The sequence below is a fragment of the Nicotiana sylvestris genome, chromosome 5 (assembly GCF_000393655.2).
Source record: "Nicotiana sylvestris chromosome 5, ASM39365v2, whole genome shotgun sequence".
In the NCBI taxonomy this organism is placed as follows: Eukaryota; Viridiplantae; Streptophyta; class Magnoliopsida; order Solanales; family Solanaceae; genus Nicotiana; species Nicotiana sylvestris.
The window spans coordinates 29,610,108-29,622,615 of record NC_091061.1 but is presented as its reverse complement, the minus strand read 5'-3'; the positions used below and the strand labels follow the sequence as shown (position 1 = coordinate 29,622,615).

The 12,508-nt window shown below is 39.0% G+C and overlaps 1 long non-coding RNA gene across 1 annotated transcript; it reads left to right on the top strand.

Annotated features, from left to right (window-relative positions):
- Positions 1-3,889: 3,889 nt before the first annotated feature.
- LOC138869787 (uncharacterized) lies at positions 3,890-5,295 on the top strand. The gene is made up of 2 exons (XR_011400037.1): positions 3,890-4,324; positions 5,125-5,295. It is a non-coding gene; the product is annotated as an uncharacterized lncRNA (long non-coding RNA).
- The last annotated feature ends 7,213 nt before the right edge of the window (positions 5,296-12,508 follow it).

Genomic DNA, 12,508 nt, shown 5'->3' with positions numbered 1-12,508 from the left:
GCTCAAAGTTCCGGGTAGAAGTACTCTTCGCTCAGGTTGTTTTTTTCACCTAGGGGGATCCAGGTCATAGTTCTGGGTAGAAGAACTCTTCGCTCAGGTTGTTTTACATAGCTTAACCCAGGTAGAACCTTTTCACCTAGGGGGATCCAGCTCATATTCCGAGTAGAAGTACTCTTCGCTCAAGGTGTTTTACGCAGCTTAACTCGGGTAGAATCCTTTCGCCTAGGGGGATCTAGCTCATCGTTTCGGGTAGAACTACTCTTTGCTCAGGTTGTTTCGCGCAGCTTAACTCAGGTAGAACCATTTCGCCTAGGGGGATCCAGCTCATAGTTCCGGGTAGAAGTACTCTTCGCTCAGGGTGTTTTACGGAGCTTAACTCAGGTAGAACCGTTTCCACTAGGGGGATCCAGCTCATAGTTCCGGGTAGAAGCACTCTTCGCTCAGGTTGTTTTACATAGCTTAACCCAGGTAGAACTTTTTCACATAGGGGGATCCAGCTCATATACCGAGTAGAAGTACTCTTCGCTCAAGGTGTTTTACGCAGCTTAACTTAGGTAGAATCCTTTCGCCTAGGGGATCCAGATCATTATTCCGGGTAGAAGTACTCTTCGCTCAGGTTGTTTTACGCAGCTTAACCCAGGTAGAACCTTTTCGCCTAGGGGGATCCAGCTCATAGTTCCGGGTAGAAGAACTCTTCGCTCAGGTTGTTTTTACGTAGCTTAACCCAGGTAGAACCTTTTCGCCTAGGGGGATCCAGCTCATAGTTCCGGGTAGAAGTAATATTCGCTCAGGTTGTTTTACATAGCTTAACCCAGGTAGAACCTTTTCACCTAGGGGGGTCCAGCTCAAATTTCCGGGTAGAAGTACTCTTCGCTCAGGTTGTTTTTACGTAGCTTAACCCAGGTACAACCTTTTCACCTAGGGGGATCCAGGTCATTGTTCCGGGTAGAAGCACTCTTCGCTCAAGTTGTTTTACATAGCTTAACCCAGGTAGAACTTTTCACCTAGGGGGATCCAGCTCATATTCCGAGTAGAAGTACTCTTCGCTCAAGGTGTTTTACGCAGCTTAACTCGGGTAGAATCCTTTCGCTTAGGGGGATCCAGCTCATCGTTTCGGGTAGAACTACTCTTCGCTCAGGTTGTTTTGTGCTGCTTAACTCAGGTAGAACCATTTCGCCTAGGGGGATCCAGCTCATAGTTCCGGGTAGAAGTTCTCTTCGCTCAGGGTGTTTTACGGAGATTAACTCAGGTAGAACCGTTTTCCCCTAGGGGATCCAGCTCATAGTTCCGGGTAGAAGCACTCTTCGCTCAGGTTATTTTACATAGCTTAACCCAGGTAGAACCTTTTCACCTAGGGGGATTCAGCTCATATTCCGGGTAGAAGCACTCTTCGCTCAGGTTGTTTTACATAGCTTAACCCAGGCAGAACCTTTTCACCTAGGGGGATCCAGCTCATATTCTGGGTAGAAGTACTCTTCGCTCAGGGTATTTTAAGTAGCTTAACCCAGGTAGAACCATTTCGCCTAGGGGGATCCAGATGATAGTTTCTGGGTAGAAGTACTCTTTGCTCAGGATGTTTTACGCAGCTTAACTCGGGTAGAATCTTTTCGCCTAGGGGGATCCAGTTCATCGTTTCGGGTAGAACTACTCTTTACTCAGGTTGTTTTGCGCAGCTTAACTCAGGTAGAACCATTTCGTCTAGGGGGATCCAGCTCATAGTTCCGAATAGAAGTACTTTTCGCTCAGGGTGTTTTACGAAGTTTAACTCACATAGAACCGTTTTCACCTAGGGGGATCCAGCTCATAGTTCTGGGTAAAAGCACTCTTTGCTCAAGGTGTTTTATGCAGCTTAACCCGGGTAGAACCTTTTCGCCTCGGGGGATCCAGCTCATAGTTTCCGGGTAGAAGTACTCTTTGCTCAAGGTGTTTTACGTAGCTTAACCAAGGTAGAACCGTTTCGCCTAGGGGGATCCAGCTGATAGTTTCCGGGTAGAAGTACTCTTCGTTCAGGGTGTTTTACGTAGCTTAACCCAGGTAGAACCGTTTCGCCTAGGGGGATCCAACTCATAGTTTTCGGGTAGACGTACTCTTCGCTCAGGGTGTTTTACGTAGCTTAACCCAGGTAGAACCATTTCGCCTAGGGGGATCCGACTCCTAGTTTCCGGGTAGAAGTACTCTTCGCTCAGGGTGGTTTACGTAGCTTAACTTAGGTAGAACCATTTCGTCTAGGGGGATCCAGCTCCTAGTTTCCGGGTAGAAGTACTCTTCGCTCGGGGTGTTTTATGTAGCTTAACCCAGGTAGAACCGTTTCGTCTAGGGGGATCCAGTTCGTAGTTCCGGGTAGAAGTAATCTTCGCTCAGGGTGTTTTACGTAGCTTAACCCAGGTAGAACCATTTTGCCTAGGGGGATCCAGTTCGTAGTTCCGGGTAGAAGTAATCTTCGCTCAGGTTGTTTAATACAATTTAACTCAGATCGAACTTTTTTCACCTAAAAGGATTCAACACTTTATCAATAATACATGGTGGTAACACCTGATTCTATTTCCTTCCAGTAAGATAGGGTACCGGCCCCTGGTTACATTTCCTTTTAGTAGTACAAGATACCGATCCTTGGTTACACAATCATTCGTTACCAAATTTTATCTCTTTTAGCTAGTTTATACTACTATTTCTGTCTGCCTTTTCAATAAATTAGATAATTTACAGATTTCTCTAATAACTCACAAAATTTTTCTAGTGCCAGACTGGGGCACAAAAAATTTTGTTCGCTTTTTGTTTATTTTTGATGGTTTTGCAGGCTCGGCCGTATAGCACAAGTGAAGATTAAAGCTTGCAGTTTCAGTTTCTTATCAGAAGGAAGAAGTCTTTCGATCACTGGATAGTTGGAGTTAACTTTGACAATGTGTCACTAACCCAGCTTCTCAAGATTCATCTTCTCAATTTCAGATCAGGAAAGCAAGCATCTGAAATTTAGTCATAATCGTTTCTTCAAAGAGTATCAAAATCTAATCTAAGGTCAATGCAAGCGAGCAGGTCAAGAATCAAGATTTGACTCCAAAAGACGCATAGATAGGAATTTTGTACTCTTAGTTTGCAGACATATATAGTACTCTTCTCTTTTTCTTTTTTGATGTAAGAAGCGAGTAACAGCAATAGCAATAACGACAGCAACAGCAGCAACAATCTTAACTCTAGTATCCGGTAGTCCCAGCTACCAAATTTTTCCAGAACTACACTGACCTGATTCCTTTTGAGCCAAGGATATGTAGGCAGCCTCGGAAGCAAGGTTCGGTCACCTTTTTTTAAAAAAAAAAATTGCTTCCATTGGAGTGATATGTGAGCAAAAATTAGCTATGGCATTCACTTTTCTTTGCACGAAAACTCTTCATGTTCTCGAGCAAAGAGAGGCAGCTGTGAACACCTAATTTTTTTACTATTTTAACATCTCCTAAAGTTATTAGTATTTTGTTATTTTAATTATTTTTCTCAATTTTTGTGACTTTAATTGCATATTTTCTTTCATAAAATACTAAAAAAATAGTTTTTTCTTCATTTGTGTATTTTAAGAATTAACTAGCTGTTCAGTTGGTGAATTAATCTAGTTGATCATTAGAATAAGTTATTTAATTAATTTATTTGTGTAAAATTAGTTTAATAAGTAGGATTAAGGAAAAAATTTGGCCAAATTTGAAAGAAAAAGTGTCCAAGAGTGCAAGATAAAGGGCTGTCATTGAAAGGGTCTGAAACTACGTAGTTTTGCCTCTAAACTACGTCGTTTCACTAAATGAAATAAGATCAAATCATACCCATCCATTCCATCTTGATCCAATGGATCTCATTCACTCTTGGCTTAGGTATTTAAAGCCTCAAAAATCTGAAAATTGTCCTCATTTTCACCCATAATTCTTTTCTCCTTCTTCTCTCTTCTCTCTCTCTCTCTTCACTCTCTCTACACCGCCCCAGCTCCGCCCACCGCCGCCGGCCGGAAATTGCCGCCGCCGGCGGACCACCTCCAAATACCTCCAAATTCACACCATGTAATCTCCACAACTTCCTCCTTACATATCTTCAAACCAAATCTTTCAAAAATCCCTCAAACTCCTTGAATCTTAGATCTATGAAACTTTCCCGTCACTTTTTGCCCAAATTCTTGAAGCTCCAACCACTACCACCCCACAATACTTACATCAATGGATATAGCTCCTCAAGACCTAGCTATTTATGCCAATTTTACCCTGAAAATCCGGCGATCAAAATCCGGCGATCTCCCTGAACACCCTCTTTTGGCATACCGCCATTTTTCGGCCACTTGAATTATAAAATGGTAAAAATCCTATTATTTTCCATGGCTGATTTTTTTATTTTATTTTTATTTTTTTCAGATTTTTATTTTGTCTATTATTAATTATTTTAGCATTAGTTTTTGAAGTTTGAAATGTTAAATTTTCTGTTTTTGCACTTGTTTAAGTAGTAAAATAGTTTTGTATTGATAAAAGTGAGGTAGTGAAAAATACTTAAGAGTATATGGTACTTGTTAGGTTGTTTATTTGTTGCTGAAGACTCTTTGAGTACAACACTCAAAAGTCAAATTGTTTGGTAAGAAAATGTAGATCTTTGGACATTGTTTGAATAAAAGTCTGTCTTTGAATAGTGGAGAGCAGATTTGTTTGAAATACTTGACAAGATTTGAACCAGAAAGTCTGGCCTTTTGAATTTAAGAGCAGATTTTGAAGAAAAATCAGTCAAAAAGATTTATTTTTAATTTTTTGAAATAGCTGGTTGTTTTGATATATAGGGGGGACTCCATCACATTTGGGGGAGTTTTTGATAAGAGTCGACACACAAAAAAGAGAAAAAAATCAGTAGCTATAGTATCCCTTAGCAGCTTTTATGAGTTGATTCTTAAGTGCAAAACTTGTTTAAAGAAAATAGAGTAGTCTTGAAAGATATTTTTGGAGTTACATAATTGTATTGTTTTGTTGGGGTATTTCTAGTTTATTTTCTTGGGTTTGAATCTGCCGGTCGTCGCTGTCTTTTGCTATTGTTGCTGCCCGTTTAATTGTTTTGCTGTTGATTTTGGAAAGAGCTGACTCTGCGGTATTTGTTCTTCTTTCTGCTCTCCAGGTAATTTTCGGACCATGTAAACTCATAAAATCGAGTTGGAATGAAAGATAATGACGCTGGGAAATATTAGTAGCTTCATCCTTCTATTGTAATTCATTTTTATATGCTCTTGAATGTTTGGTAATGTTATAACGATATGTTAGTTAATTAAATTGTGTTAAGCATGTTTAATTATTTTTATTTTTTCAAAGCATTAGAAATAATTCCACTGGCATTTGGTTGTCTAAAAGGAGCATATATATTAACATTTGGACCCTTGTAGCCATGTTTGTCCCTTTGTTGTCACCAAGCTAAGTTTTTATTATTATTATTATTATTATTATTATTATTATTATTATTATTATTATTATTATTATTACTATTATTATTATTATTATTATTATTATTATTATTATATTTTAGAGTCCCAATAATCTTTTTTTATCTCTTAAAAAATACTTATTTAGTAAGGTAGTTAAGTTGTAGATTAGAAAGACAATCTGTAAATTTATTTTTGTAAATAGTTGGCTACGGATTGCAAATAGCAAGATAGGGCCAAATCTGTAACATAGCTTTAAAAGGCCATATCTGCAGATTTAAAGTCCAAAAACATATGGGCTTTTGGATTTTGTCTTGGACATGAGCTCATTTGACTCCATCAACCCAATATTGGGTTGCCTCATTCAATGTCAAGACAAGCCCACATCTTACTAGTTTTATTAGTCTCATCTTTTGAATTAGTACTCATAACAATAATTTTCTCTCATTAGTTAAGTTGTAGATTATTATTCAAATCTTTTCTTTAATTTTTTTTAAAATAAATAAAAACGGACATAAGAAAAGCATAAAAATCAAATAAATCACAGTTTATCTAAGTTTAATTCAAGCCAAATGTAGTCAATAAAGCGACCGTGCTAGAACCACGGGACTCAGGGAATGCCTTACACCTTCTACCCAGTCAACAGAATTCCTTATTCGGACTTTGTTTTTGCAGACCAATAGTAATAGAATTAAACCTTCCTTTGAATAGGGATTCAAATAAAAGGTGACTTGGAACACCGGCAAAAATCAATTTCAAGTGGCGACTCTATAAATAAAATAATCCCTATTTCAAATTTATCACTTTAATTTGAAAAACTCTTTAACCCACAATCCATAACATAATTATCTATATCTTTTGGAGGGGTAAAAAAAGCGGTGTGACAGCTCTGACGACTCTGCTGGGGACAACCAAAATTCGAGCTTGTACATGTTGACTTTTATTTGGCTTTATTAATTTTGTATATACTGTGATTTATTTGGGTATAATGTGTTACTTGTTTGCTTTTTACCGCTTTGATATTTTTGAACGGTACATATAAACTGTCTTCTCACGCACCCCTCCGAGTCTTCTTGAATTAAAACTGGGCATTTGCTTGACATAGCCCGCTTTCTTTGAGATAGCCGAGGTGTTCGTCACCCGGTAAAGGATTACCTATTTTAGGCGGGGAGCACCACCAGTTAAGCCGGAAAGCAATGTTACCGGTACACTGACCCTCTTCGGCTCGAGTTGTCCGCTCGAGTAAGCCAGTCTAGATACCTTTTCCACCAAGATTTAAACCTAGGAGAACAAAACTCATACCGGATTTTCCTAGTAGGTTCACTCTATGTGCATCACATGCATTTGACTTAGCGAAACTCGGCACAGGGGCCGGGTCTGTATAAGACAGGTATCCTATTTGAGACCATCATGTTCACGTATATGCTACCTGATACATCATTTGGAAAGCTTACTTGCATTGGCGACCGACTTTAGAAAATTAGTGTAGCAGAATTATTAAAAAAAAAAGGGTATCCAATTTTACCGAACTACGCGGGTCTGATTCTCACCGGATGTGAGATACGTAGGCAAACCTCATCGATTCCGGCCCCAATTTTTAAATAAAAAAATCCAAAAATATTTTCCTTTAATTCTTTCTTTAGAAGCATCTCCTTAGAAAATAAAAAAAAAGATTTTTCCACCACTAAAAATATATATATATATATATATATATATATATATATATTTCTTCTTTCTAAAGTCTTTCATATGTTTAAAAAAAATCAATAAAAATCAAAATCCAAAATATGGGTTTCTTTCATTTTGAAATAGTTTTCCCAAAAATTCAAAAACAATAATCCTTTCCTTGTTTAAAAGTCCTTCTTTCAAAAACAAATTTAAGAAATCGAAGTCCAAAAATATTTTCACTTTTCTTTAGAAGTGCTTTTGTAAATAAATAAAAACTCAGAAATTCAAAATATTTTTCTTAAAAAGTCCCTCTTTCTAAAATTAAGAGGCAACATTCAAAATCCAAAAATATTTTTCTTTCTTCTTTAGAAAAAGAGAAAACAAATGAAAATTCAAACAAAAATATTTTCTTTTTACTTTTAAAATTCCCAAAGTTCAAATAAAAAACAAATGAATTTTTAGAAGTCTTTCTTTAAAAAAACAAAAATCAAAATTCAAAAAATCAAAAAAATATTTCCTTTCTTGTTTTAAAGCATTTCTTTCAAAAATTCCAACCAAAAAAAAAGAGCTAGTTTATTTACTCCATTATCGATTTTCTGAATTACGTAATGATCTGATTCATGCAGCGTCATGATACGTAGGCAATCCCCATCGGATTTGATCATAATCATAGAATTAACTGAGGAAAAAATAAACTAAAAAAAAAAGAAGAAAAAAAAAGAGAGAAAAAAAGAGAGTGACAAAAAAATAAAAGTGTGACAAAAAAAAGGAGAATGCCAAAAAATAAAAAACGACAGAGACGAAAAAAATCAAGAGTGATTAAATAGAGGTAGAAATAAAAGAAAAGAGGTACATACTTAAAGGGTTAGTTAAGGCCGGGATGAAACATGCAACCGTTCAAACACATGGTAGAAATGTATAACTATTAGGTGTATTGCATCCCCAACGTGCGATTTCCTATGTGTTAAATGTCTCAAAACTAACGAGGTTGTGGTGTGCGCAAATTAGTCAGGTTCTGTTCAGGTGGTTGGTTTTGTTGGTATGCAGTGATGAACGCGCAACCTTGCACATGGCCACAACATTATACACAAAACCGAGCTCCACCTCCCTGAAATGCACATCCTTACCTAGCTCCATATAATCCCCAACCAAATGATCTCCGATACAATCCTCGCCCAAGAGAGCCTTTCAGAAAGAATCAGTTCACCCTTATTGGTGAATCATATTCAAGCTTGTTCCAAAAGCTAATCAAGCTAGATCTATTGCAGCCAGTGGCTCCGAAATGGCCGAACCCCGAGTCCCCCTCGCACCAAGCTGATGCTAGATGTGAATACCACTTTAGAGCAGTGGGACACAGTACAGAGGACCATTGGACCCTCAAAAGGGTAGTTGAAGATTTGATTAAAACTGAAAGAATCATTTTTCGGGATGAAGAAGCTACTGATGTGATGAACAATCTATTGCCTGCCCACAACATTGGGCCAATGGTCAGAATGATTTGTGAAGCTGAGGAATTTGATCCGGCACCGAAGGCCGTTGCAGCCTTTGCCGAGATAGAAGAAAAGCCAAAAATGGTCGCCAAACATGAAAGTTCCCCATCAAACGGGAGTCTTAGTGGTCAGTCTTGCTATCCTTTCTGCATCCAGATTATCTCAGGGTCTGATCCGGATGTTTTACCTTATTGTCTTACTTTCTGATGCAAACCCTTCTATCTTCAAAAAATTGAAAAAAAAAATCAAATAAAAAAAATCAAAAATCAAAAAAATCAAATGAAATTAATATTTCATTTTCCGGGAATGTCTCTTTTCTTAATCTTGTCATTTTTCTTTCTTATTCCCTTTTTAGTTCTGTTAAATGCAGCTTTCAATAACATGACATGCTTGCGGACTTCATGCCCAGATCCTGAAAGTTGTTAAGCCTCGAAATAATGAATCAAGGATTAGATCACAATGAAGATAAAGTTTAAGGAAATAAAATAAAGAGTTGGAACAACTGAAGGAAAATTGGTTCCCAGATTGGAAAGATCCGTACATTGCAACAAGAGTACTGCCAAAAGAGTGCATTGCACTTGGGACACATCGAAGGAAATGTCTCTGAAATAACTGTCAATGCAAATGCAGTCAAAAGGTACTATGTTGGATCCTCCATATAGTACTAATATTCTCCAATTGGGATGACGAAGGCTTTCATTCTCGCTACCCAAACACTATCAACCCTTTGCAAACCCTTTGAGCCGGCTCCCATTCTTTGATCACCCTCTTTGGAACCTAAAGGTGTTATTGAAAAAAAAAAGCAAAAAAAAAAATGAAATGTAAAATGAAACAAAAAAATATCAATCAAAACAAGTTCAAGTCACCCTGAACTACGTTCGACTTAATTCCGAAAGGATACATAGGCAACCACTCTCTGGGGTTCAGTCATACCAAAATAAAAATCCAAATTCCCCCAAAAGTGAAACTGGGGCAAATGTTGTAATGGTCTGGCGATGATCCCACCTGAATGGTTCCAAAGTTGTAATTCGATCCAAATCATTTTTACCCAAATCCTTCCAAGTCCTTCCGATCAATCGGTGAGAATGTTTAAGGATCAGAGAATATGACTACTTGGATCTGATGCAATAAAAATGATAAAAATAAAAGAGTCTTATTGGTGAAAACCCACACGGGCACCATGAGGCGATGGTAAGAAAAGAAATGAAAAATAAGAGAGTCTTGTTAGTGAAAACTCGTAAAGAGCACTATAAGGAGAGAAGAAAAATGAGATAGGTCAACTCGTGAAAACCGCAAAGGGCGCCTCTGATCGAAAAGAAGATCATCATAGTTATCGGTACCGATAGAGTCCTGGCAAGGTTTCTCGATTTTGAGGAAAACATTGTGATGAATTTCTGAGAGTCGGACGGTTTACACAGATCAGGCATCCAGTCCAAAAGACATGTCATTTTCATTGAAGTCAGCATGTACTCCAGATAAGTCCTTCTTTCCTTTCCCCGAAAGGGACACTTCTTGTTTTAAACTCATTCTCCATTCCATTGTTTGTTTTCTTTGAATCCATTTCGGTCTAACACTAATCCGAAACTAAGACAAAGAAAGGATGGCAAGACTGATTTACGTGGTTCTTATTTGGCGCGAGATAATGTGCAGAAAGGCACCTAGCCTCGTACGAGCATCAAGTCGACCCGACTAGCCATGGCGGCCGATGCTTCGAAATCAAAACTTTTGGAAAGAAAAAATCAAATGGAGCACCTAAAAAGGCAAATGAAGTTGAAAAGGTTGAGTCCCACGTGGCTAACTGTCTCGGCAAAGAGTTGAAAAAAGCCAAGGCATCCCAAATGCTCTAAATTTGAAGTTGGGAGAAAGAAGCCAGAAAAGAAAGGGCAACGAAGGCGTAATAAAATTGGAAAAGGTTAAGTCCCACGTGACTAGCCGTTGCAGCAAAGTTTGAGGAGCTGAAAGTTCCCCAATGCTCCGAAGAAAAGAAAAGAAAAAAATGATGAAAAAAAAGATATAAAGAAAAAAGAAAAAAAAAAAAGAGAAAGTAGAAGAAAAAGGCCTACGAAGGCAAGATAAAGTCGAAAAGGTTGAGTTCCACCAACCAATCATCATGACAAAGTCTAGAAAAGCTAGAGTTTCTCTAGAGTCAGAAAGACAATCGGTATTCAGGAAGCAACCAGTTTCAATTTAAAGGGCCGAGATCAAGTGATCAAAACAATCAAGGCCACAAAACCAACCACCACTTTGAAAACTCACAAATATTTCTTTGTTTGAAGCAGGAACACAGCATGCAGAATGGTGATTCTAAAAGAACGAATGTCACCAAACGTAAGCTCCTTAAAATCTCCATTTTTCTTTTACTTTCGGCATACATCACTATTGTTCACACCTCCTATTTTTACGTAGCTTAACCCAGGTAGAACATTTTCGCCTAGGGGATCCAGCTCATAATTCCGGGTAAAAGTACTCTTCGCTCAGGTTGTTTTTACGCAGCTTAACCCAGGTAGAACCTTTTCGCCTAGGGGGATCTAGCTCATAGTTCCGGGTAGAAGTACTCTTCGCTCAGGTTGTTTTTACGTAGCTTAACCCAGATAGAACATTTTCGCCTAGGGGGATCCAGCTCATAGTTCCTGGTAGAAGTACTCTTCGCTCAGGTTGTTTTACACAGCTTAACCCAGGTAGAACCTTTTCACCTAGGGGATCCAGCTCATAGTTCCGAGTAGAAGTACTCTTCGCTCAGGTTGTTTTTACGCAGCTTAACCCAGGTAGAACCTTTTCACCTAGGGGGATCCAGCTCATAGTTCCGGGTAGAAGCACTCTTCGCTCAGGTTGTTTTACATAGCTTAACCCAGGTAGAACCTTTTCCCCTAGGGGGATCCAGCTCATATTCCGAGTAGAAGTACTCTTCGCTCAAGGTGTTTTACGCAGCTTAACTCGGGTAGAATCCTTTCACCTAGGGGGATCCAGCTCATCGTTTCGGGTAGAACTACTCTTCGCTCAGGTTGTTTTGCGCAGCTTAACTCAGGTAGAACCATTTCGCCTAGGGGATCCAGCTCATAGTTCTGGGTAGAAGCCCTCTTCGCTCAGGGTGTTTTACAGAGCTTAACTCAGGTAGAACCGTTTTCACCTAGGGGGATCCAGCTCATAGTTCTGGGTAGAAGCACTCTTTGCTCAGGTTGTTTTACATAGCTTAACCCAGGTAGAACCTTTTCACCTAGGGGGATCCAGCTCATATTCCAGGTAGAAGCACTCTTCGCTCAGGTTGTTTTACATAGCTTAACCCAGGTAGAACCTTTTCACCTAGTGGGATCCAACTCATATTCCGAGTAGAAGTACTCTTCGCTCAGGGTGTTTTACGTAGCTTAACCCAGGTAGAATCATTTCGCCTAGGGGGATCAAGCTCATAGTTTCCGGGTAGAAGTACTCTTTCCTCAGGATGTTTTACGGAGCTTAACTCGGGTAGAATCCTTTCGCTTAGGGGGATCCAGCTCATCGTTTCAGGTAGAACTACTCTTTACTCAGGTTGTTTTGTGCAGCTTAACTCAGGTAGAATCATTTCGCCTAGGGGGATCCAGCTCATAGTTCCGGGTAGAAGTACTCTTCGCTCAGGGTGTTTTACGGAGTTTAACTCAGGTAGAACCGTTTTCACCTAGGGGGATCCAGCTCATAGTTCGGGGTAAAAGCACTCTTTGCTCAGGGTGTTTTATGTAGCTTAACCCAGGCAGAACCGTTTCGCCTAGGGGGATCCAGCTCATAGTTTCCGAGTAGAAGTACTCTTTACTCAGGGTGTTTTACGTAGCTTAACCAAGGTAGAACCATTTCGCCTAGGGGGATTCAGCTCATAGTTTCCGGGTAGAAGTACTCTTCGCTCAGGGTGTTTTTCGTAGCTTAATCCAGGTAGAACCGTTTCGCCTAGGGGGATCCAGCT